Raw genomic sequence first — 9,961 nt, forward strand, 5'->3', positions numbered from 1 at the left:
ACATGTAAAACTAACCCTGGCTGGGTCTTTAAGAATGATGGGGGAGGAGGGCGAGCGGCTGCCACCATAATTTGCAAATAAATTCATTAAAAATCCTAGTGTGATTTTCTGGATTTTTTTTTTCTCATTTTGTCTGTCATAGTTGAAGTGTACCTATGGTAAATTACAGGCCTCATCTTTTTAAGTGGGAGAACTTGCACAATTGGTGGCTGACTAAATACTTTTTTACCCCACTATTCATTTAAACCCAGTATAAATTCCCAGTCTTAGGTCCCTTGAAGAATGTGAAATGTCAATCATTCTCTCTGCTATTAATTTCAGCTTTTATTTCTTTCATCACATTCCCAGTGGGTCAGAAGTTTACATACACACTAAATTAGTATTTGGTAGCATTGCCTTAACTTACTTTTGACCCAAGTTAAACAATTGTGAGTTTTGGCCCATTCCTCCTGACAGAGCATGGTGTAACTGAGTCAGGTTTGTAGTCCTCCTTGCTCACATACCCTTTTTCAGTTCTGCCCACAAATTTTCCATAGGATTTGAGGTCAAGGCTTTGTGATGGCCACTCCAATACCTTAACTTTGTTGCCATTTTTCCACAACTTTGGAAGTATGGTTGGGGTTGGACGGTAGGGATATCCTTGTCTCATTGCGCACCAGCGACTCCTGTGGCAGGCCAGGCGCAGTGCCCGCTAACCAAGGTTACCAGGTGCACAGTGTTCCTCCGACACATTGGTGCGGCTGGCTTCCGGGTTGGATGCGCACTGTGTTAAGGAGCACTGCGGCTTGGTTGGGTTGTGTATCGGAGGACGCATGACTTTCAACCTTCGTGTCTCCCGACCCCGTACGGGAGTTGTTGATGAGAAAAAAAATACAAAAAATAAAGGGAATACTAAAATAACACATCCTAGATTAAATACTTGTTTCTTTACATAGTTGACAACAAAATCACACAAAGATTATCAATGGAAATCACATTTATCAACCCTTGGAGGTCTGGATTTGGAGTCACACTCAAAATTAAAGTGGAAAACAACACTACAGGCTGATCCAACTTTGATGTAATGTCCTTAAAACAAGTCAAAATGAGGCTCAGTAGTGTGTGTGGCCTCCGTGCCTGTATGACCTCCCTACAACGCCTGGGCATGCTCCTGATGAGGTGGCGGATGGTCTCCTGAGGGATCTCCTCCCAGACCTGGACTAAAGCATCCGCCAACTCCTGGACAGTCTGTGGTGCAACGTGGCGTTGGTGGATGGAGCGAGACATGATGTCCCAGATGTGCTCAATTGGATTCAGGTCTGGGGAACGGGCGGGCCAGTCCATAGCATCAATGCCTTCCTCTTGCAGGAACTGCTGACACACTCCAGCCACATGAGGTCTAGCATTGTCTTGCATTAGGAGGAACCCAGGGCCAACCGCACCAGCATATGGTCTCACAAGGGGTCTGAGGATCTCATCTCGGTACCTAATGGCAGTCAGGCTACCTCTGACGAACACATGGAGGGCTGCCCCCCAAAGAAATGCCACCCCACACCTTGACTGACCCACCGCCAAACCTGTCATGCTGGAGGATGTTGCAGGCAGCAGAACGTTCTCCACGGCGTCTCCAGACTCTGTCACGTCTGTCACATGTGCTCAGTGTGAACCTGCTTTCATCTGTGAAGAGCACAGGGCGCCAGTGGCGAATTTGCCAATCTTGGTGTTCTCTGGCAAATGCCAAACGTCCTGCACGGTGTTGGGCTGTAAGCACAACCCCCACCTGTGGACGTCGGGCCCTCATACCACCCTCATGGAGTCTGTTTCTGACCATTTGAGCAAACACATGCACATTTGTGGCCTGCTGGAGGGCTTTGTGGCAGTGCTCCTCCTTGCACAAAGGTGGAGGTAGCGGTCCTGCCCCTCCTACGGCCTCCTCCACGTCTCCTGATGTACTGGCCTGTCTCCTGGTAGCGCCTCCATGCTCTGGACACTACGCTGACAGACACAGCAAACCTTCTTGCCACAGCTCGCATTGATGTGCCCTCCTGGATGAGCTGCACTACCTGAGCCACTTGTGTGGGTTGTAGACTCCGTCTCATGCTACCACTAGAGTGAAAGCACAGCCAGCATTCAAAAGTGACCAAAACATCAGCCAGGAAGCATAGGAACTGAGAAGTGGTCTGTGGTTATCACCTGCAGAACCACTCCTTTATTGGGGGTCAAATCAAATTTATTTATATAGCCCTTCATACATCAGCTGATATCTCAAAGTGCTGTACAGAAACCCAGCCTAAAACCCCAAACAGCAAGCAATGCAGGTGTAGAAGCATGGTGGTTAGGAAAAACTCCCTAGAAAGGCCAAAACCTAGGAAGAAACCTAGAGAGGAACCAGGCTATGTGGGGTGGCCAGTCCTCTTCTGGCTGTGCCGGGTAGAGATTATAACAGAACATGGCCAAGATGTTCATAAGTGACCAGCATGGTCGAATAATAATAAGGCAGAACAGTTGAAACTGGAGCAGCAGCACGGCCAGGTGGACTGGGGACAGCAAGGAGTCATCATGTCAGGTAGTCCTGGGGCATGGTCCTAGGGCTCAGGTCCTCCGAGAGAGAAAGAAAGAGAATTAGAGAGATGTCTTGCTAATTGCCTTGAATTTCCACCTGTTCAGCATGTGAAATTTATTGTCAATCAGTGTTGCTTCCTAAGTGGACAATTGGATTTCACAGAAGTGTGATTGACTTGGAGTTACATTGTGTTGTTTAAGTGTTCCCTTTATTTTTTTGAGCAGTGTATATATATCCACATTTTCTATCCTCATGATGCAATCTATTTTGTGAAGTGCACAGTCCCTCCTGCAGCAAAGCACCCCCACCTGCCACCTCCGTGCCTCACGGTTGGGATTGTGTTCTTCGGCTTGCAAGCCTCTCCCTTTTTGTTTCATCAGACCAGAGGACATTTCTCAATCTTTGTCCCCATGAGCAGTTGCAAACCGTGGTCTGGCTTTTTTATGGCGGATTTGGAGCAGTGGCTTCTTCCTTGCTGAGCGGCCTTTCAGGTTATGTCAATATGACTCGTTTTTACTGTGGATTATCGATACTTTTGTACCCGTTTCCTCCATATTCACAAGGTCTTGTGCAGTTGTTCTGGGATTGAGTTGCACTTTTCGCACCAAAGTACGTTCATCTCTAGGAGACAGAATGCGTCTCCTTCCTGAGCGGTATGACGGCTGCGTGGTCCCATGGTGGTTATACTTGCATACTATTGTTTGTACAGATGAACGTGGTACCTACAGGCGTTTGGAAATTGCTCCCAAGGATGAACTAGACTTGTGGAGGTCTCCAATTTTTCCCAAGCAGAGGCACTGAGGTTGAAGGTTGGCCTTGAAATACATCCATAGGTACACCTCCAATTGACGTCAATTAGCCATGACATTTTCTGGAATTTTCCAAGCTGTTTAAAGGCACAGTCCGCTTTGTGTATGTAAACGTCTGACCCACTTGAATTATAAGTGAAAAATGACTTGTCATGCGCACAGTAGATGTCTTAACCATAGATTGGAGACATTAAAACTAGTTTTTCAACCACTCCACAATCCCAAAATTTAAATGAGTTTGACAGTCTTAGGCTCTCAAGCTCTACTTTATTGATGAAAACAGAAAACAAATAATTAATTTAACTATTTACACTTTCAAACATTAAAACGACCCTCCATGATGTGATCCTTGATGAGACCCAGCCAATCCACAGCAGTTTTGCCTCCCCCTGCAATGGCTGTGGCAATTTATTATTATTTAATTTTAGGCTTGCCACATATCCTGCAGGGGAAAGCAACAGGTAACCTCTTCCTAACAGGTTCATGACCAGCCTTTTGTAATTCACCTCCTCTGTGGACCTGGTCAGTGGGAGGTCTTTTACAAGGGTGGAAGCAGCAGCAACTCTAGCATTAGGGTGGGTGCCGCTTAGCTGTCCTCTTGGCCCCCTTGTTGCTTCTGGATGGAGCTGACTTAAGGTTCTTGTCTACAGAGGGGCACACATCGCACAAAATAAAATTGCTGTAGTCAAACACACAAATGTGAATTTAAGAGAACTCACCTTTGTGGGATGCGCCTGCTCAGAACTGGGGGTCAACATGGATGGCTGAATTTCTGCCGTGGGGGGGGAGGTTCTGGTTGAAGCTGGTATCGGGTTCTTGTCTACAGAGAGACAAGCAGTGTGGTGTGTTCAATAAGACACGAATGCCTATGTTGCTATATTTAATTATGAATGCATTCATTTTTTGGGGGGTAATTTGTTTTTCTTTCAAGTTGTATTGTTTAAGATTAACAACATTTTATTTACTTTTTTTAAATATAAGAACTCACCTTCGGAGAACTGCCTGTTTTAGAACTGGAGGCCACCATGGACGACTACATTTCAGGTGTGGAGGTGGGTCTATGTATTTTCCCTCAAGCCACTGTGCTCTCCTTTCACTCATCTGCCTTTTTATTCTGTCACACCGAGGCTGGGGCCTTTGGGCCTTAACTGCTGATCCTTTTTCCAAATATAGTGTTGGACAGCATGCATTCTTCTCCCAGGCAAGGTGTCAAGCTGTCTTATCCAGCCGTGAACCTAAATAAATAACTAGCCGATATACACACACACACACACACACACACACACACACACACACACATACAGTGGATAACAAATATTCAGATACATAAAGTTGTCTTCAAACAAGTTAACTTTGTTTATGTTCTGTGGAGTTATAGACTGCATTGGTCACAGTTCCAAAGCCAGCCCTCTGTAAAGCTCTATCCAGTAGTAGGTCTTGGAAACTGGGACTATCCTTGAGACTGTCCCGAACTTCAACAAGTGAAGGTATGCAGCAATCAGAGATTAGTGGGCGTCCGTAGGGGGCTGGCGGGGGGGGGTTGACTCCCTGCTGTCACCTCTCGTATCGATAGTTACCGGAGGGGTAATTCTAGTTGTATGAGTGGAGCGGAGCCCCATAGTGGAGCTCTGCTCCTAGTGGTTTATCCCGCTGCCTAGGCATCGAATAGCCTGTGAACATTATGCACACACTTGCAGCCAATGGGAGTACAGGTGTCCCTTCCTCCCATTATCTTCAGTGAGACTAGGGGTCGGCAGGACCTTAAGTCCTATGGGGCTCCACTCACAGAACTGGAGTTCCAACTCCGGTAACTATATGATCTATATAGGGGAGCTCTGCTCCTAGTGGTGTAAGGCGGAGCTCCACAATGTACTCCCTAAAGAGCCCAACACTTCCCACTTAATGAAAAGGTCGGGCCCAACAATGGAAATAGACTGTCACAATGTACTGCATCCTCATTCTAATCCGCCCAGCCAATGACTGGAAAGCAGATAACAGAATGAGTCATTCTAATCTGACCAGCAGATCGTTGACCTCAACTGTCAATACTAAAGATTGGTCTAATAGTACTGTAACACCAGTTACTGGAACTATATCCCTAATCCTTCTGCCCAATCAGTCATAGACCTGTGAGCAGGATATAACACATGACTCTACTGTGCCAGGAGTCATGTACAGTGGCTTGCGAAAGTATTCACCCCTCTCTGCCTTTTTCCTATTTTGTTGCCTTACAAACTGGATTTGAAATCAATTTTGGGAGGGGTTGTATCATTTGATTTACACATGCCTACCACTTTGAAGATGAAAAATATTTTTTATTTTGAAACAAACAAGACATAAAAACATGAGTGTGCACAACTATTCGCCACCTTTTGGCAGCAATTACACCCCAAGAGACTTGTAGCTATGTATCTTTAAGTCATACCACAGATTCTCATTTGGATTGAGGTCCGGGCTTTGGCTAGGCCATTCCAAGACATTTAAATGTTTCTCCTTCAACCAGTCGAGTGTTGCTTTAGCGTCATTGTCCTGCTGGAAGGTGAACCTCCATCCCAGTCTCAAATCGCGTTGACTGAAACCGGTTTCCCTGTATTTAGTGCATCCATCATTCCTTCTATTTTGATCAGTTTCCCGGCCCCTGACGATTTGAAAAACATCGCCACCACCATGCTTCACTGTGGGGATGGTGTTCTCCAGGGGACATTGCGCATTCACACATGAAGAGAACAGATCCACCAGAACCATTCCCATATTTGGACAACTCTGGGGAGCAGCTGCCACTCGTCTCGGGGACCCCCTCGAGACATGAGGTCTGCGCCGAAGTTCTGATAGCCTGGAATGTGTGCTGCTGTCAACGAGTGAAGGTGCTCGTGAGCCCACAGCCACAATTCCTCCGCCAACCGGTGGAGTGCAGGAGACCTGACTCCCCCTTGGCGATTTATGTAGGCTACTGTAGTTCGGCTGTCCGACCAGACCAGCACGTCGTGGCCCGATAGGGTAGACATGAAGTGGGTCATAACCAGTAGAACGATGTCCAGTTCCAGAAGGTTGATGTGGCGTCCCGAGGGTGGCCACACACCTCCAACTGCCCGAGTCTGACTGGATGGGGAGGGACTTGTCAGGCAAGTGTCTGTATACCAATAAGAAAGGCGGACCAAGGCACTCTTCATATAATTGATTAAAATGCCTTTATTAGTATGGCATGTTCAATAGAAGCAAAGTTTTTTAAAAACCGACGCATTTCGGCTGCATGGCCTTCGTGAGGGAGTACAAACAAAAAAAGGAATACAAGGTCTTCTTTTTAATAGCTTTTCAATTTGCCCTAATTGGAAGAGGGAGTGGTTACACAATTAATTGGACACACCTAGTAAGCAATACTATAGCTATGTTGTCATAAAAATACAACTCCAACCTAGAAGTATCAGAACACTGAAAATTAGTTAGAACCTGTCTAGGACCCCCCCCCCCAACTTTCACACATTAACAAGTCCAATACAGCAAATGAAAGATAAACATCTTGTTAATCTACCTATTGTGTCCAATTTATTTTTTTAAATGTTTTACAGCGAAAACACAACATACACTGCTCAAAAAAATAAAGGGAACACTAAAATGGGATATATATATATATAACACTGCTAAATGGGATATATATATATATATAATATATATATAAAACAACACAATGTAACTCAGTCACACACTTCTGTGAAATCAAACTGTCCACTTAGGAAGCAACACTGATTGACAAATTTAACATGCAGTTGTGCAAATGGAATAGACAACAGGTGGAAATTCTAGGCAATTAGCAAGACACCCCCAATAAAGGAGTGGTTCTGCAGGTGGTGACCACAGACCACTTCTCAGTTCCTATGCTTCCTGGCTGATGTTTTGGTCACTTTTGAATGCTGGCTGTGCTTTCACTCTAGTGGTAGCATGACACGGAGTCTACAACCCACACAAGTGGCTCAGGTAGTGCAGCTCATCCAGGATGGCACGTCAATGCGAGCTGTGGCAAGAAGGTTTGCTGTGTCTGTCAGCGTAGTGTCCAGAGCATGGAGGCGCTACCAGGAGACAGGCCAGTACATCAGGAGACGTGGAGGAGGCCGTAGGAGGGCAACAACCCAGCAGCAGGACCGCTACCTCCGCCTTTGTGTAAGAAGGAGCAGGAGGAGCACTGCCAGAGCCCTGCAAAATGACCTCCAGCAGGCCACAAATGTGCATGTGTCTGCTCAAACGGTCAGAAACAGACTCCATGAGGGTGGTATGAGGGCTCGACGTCCACAGGTGGGGATTGTGCTTACAGCCCAACACCGTGCAGGACATTTGGCATTTGCCAGAGAACACCAAGATTGGCAAATTCGCCACTGGTGCCCTGTGCTTTTCACAGGTGAAAGCAGGTTCACACTGAGCACATGTGACAGACGTGACAGTCTGGTTTGGCGGTGGGTCAGTCATGGTGTGGGGTGGCATTTCTTTGGGTGGCCGCACAGCCCTCCATGTGCTCGCCAGAGGTAGCCTGACTGCCATTAGGTACCGAGATGAGATCCTCAGACCCCTTATGAGACCATATGCTGGTGCGGTTGGCCCTGGGTTCCTCCTAATGCAAGACTATGCTAGACCTCATGTGGCTGGAGTGTGTCAGCAGTTCCTGCAAGAGGAAGGCATTGATGCTATGGACTGGCCCACCCGTTCCCCAGACCTGAATCCAATTGAGCACATCTGGGACATCATGTCTCGCTCCATCCACCAACGCCACGTTGCACCACACTGTCCAGGAGTTGGCGGATGCTTTAGTCCAGGTCTGGGAGGAGATCCCTCAGGAGACCATCCGCCACCTCATCAGGAGCATGCCCAGGCGTTGTAGGGAGGTCGTGGAGGCCACACACACTACTGAGCCTCATTTTGACTTGTTTTAAGGACATTACATCAAAGTTGGATCAGCCTGTAGTGTGGTTCTGCCAGACCACTGACTCAAATAGCTGCCATCCGGCCCCACATCACACTAGAGGCTTCATTTCATGTTCTACTGACTGTTGACATCTGGTGGAAGGCGTAGGAAGTGCTGGGATGTGAATAGGCGATGAGTTGAAAATCAACCAGCCCCAGAATTTCCACTTCCTGTTTGGAAGTTTGCCTGCCATATGAGTTCTGTTATACTCAGACATAATTCAAACAGTTTTTGTTTTAGAAACTTCATGTTTTCTATGCAGTAGGAGGCTACCTTTTATAATCAGTGTCTAGCTGTAAACCCAGGTAGACAATACGATGACCGGGCCAGGGCGCACTCTATTCCCCTCACTCTCCCTAGGGAGGGGGGTCATTTCAGCCTCAGTCGGTAGACTGTTTTTTTCTGTAGAAAAACCCCAGACACTTCCTAATATCCTCATCTCCTGAGGCTAACATAGACATGGCGTCCTCTAGAGAGCTATTCTCCCTGAGAAACCCCCGAGGGTGCAGCTAGGCCATTCCAGAGGATCTGTGAGGCCGCCCCTTTGAACCAAAGCACACGAAACACGTGGGTCCGAAGCCGCCATAGAGGAGCAGCAACACTGAGCTCTCAAAATAGCCTTTGGAGGTGGAAAAGGCATGCCGTCGAGAACAGGATATCAACCGCGGGTTCGTCCTGAGATCTCTTCTCGGCTTCTTCAGTCCCGTCCTGTCGCTGAAGATAATGGGAGGCTGATTGAGGGGACATATAGGGACACCTTTACTCCTATTGGCTGCAGAATTTTCTCTCAGGCTATTAGCTGCCGAGACAGCGGGGTAAACCCCTTTGAGCAGAGCTTCACCATATAGAACTGCTGGTCATCTCAAGTCTGAGTAGAAACATATGTTTTGTGTGGTACAACTCTGTTTACAGTGTCTTTATTAACTGAGTAGAAAATGTTCTTTTTTATGTTAAACTTTAAAGTGTATGAAAATAAATCAATGAATTGAGTGATTTTATTTTTAAAAGTTATCGATTGTCACGGGGAATGTCGTGTGCCCAACACAGCATGATGTCCCCTACACCTACTGTACAGTTAAGGTGATTGCCATAAATCAATGAACAAGAAATGACAAATTTACTGGGCCTGCCACCATGCTGTGTCCAAATTCACAAGTTTTGGGCTTGCCACATTTAGAATGGTTGGGTCCACCAGCAGGAGGGGGCAGAGGAGTGCAAGTCGAGGACAGGTCTTGGGAGACTGGAGTTATAGGGAGGGAGGTGGTAGGCAGACTGGGTGACAGTGTCTGCTCTGCCACGCTGTGTAGCCTGCCCCGTTCTGTCCTCTGGAAGATGGTACAGTAGGTGCTGCTGGTTGATGGGGCGCTCCTGACTGCAGCGTGGAAAGGGCCTGAAGCACCACTCTGCATGGAGGACATGTACCTTTGTGATAAAACGTATAATTGTTTTCAGTAACACTGTCAACCAGGGAACTACATATAAAATGTACCACTGCGTCAAGGTCAACTTGTTGACCTCGAACAGTTGCAGCCTTGTGTGGATCTTCAGGTTTGGGCTGCCCAGCACCATGTTCCTGATTCTGTTGTTGTCCCCCAGGATGGCAGCTCACCTGTTGACCTGGTTCCCAAGCACAGTGTTGCCAGCAGGGTGTTTGCGGCA

At 47.0% G+C, this 9,961-nt stretch overlaps 1 long non-coding RNA gene across 1 annotated transcript; it reads right to left on the reverse strand.

The window, feature by feature from the left end:
- Positions 1-3,670: 3,670 nt before the first annotated feature.
- On the reverse strand, positions 3,671-4,865 carry LOC135558125 (uncharacterized). Its single transcript, XR_010458306.1, has 3 exons — positions 4,340-4,865; positions 4,071-4,171; positions 3,671-3,995 (listed from the first exon to the last, which is right to left on the reverse strand). It is a non-coding gene; the product is annotated as an uncharacterized LOC135558125 (long non-coding RNA).
- Positions 4,866-9,961: the final 5,096 nt, after the last annotated feature.

This window comes from Oncorhynchus masou, chromosome 17, assembly GCF_036934945.1.
Source record: "Oncorhynchus masou masou isolate Uvic2021 chromosome 17, UVic_Omas_1.1, whole genome shotgun sequence".
Taxonomy (NCBI): domain Eukaryota; kingdom Metazoa; phylum Chordata; class Actinopteri; order Salmoniformes; family Salmonidae; genus Oncorhynchus; species Oncorhynchus masou.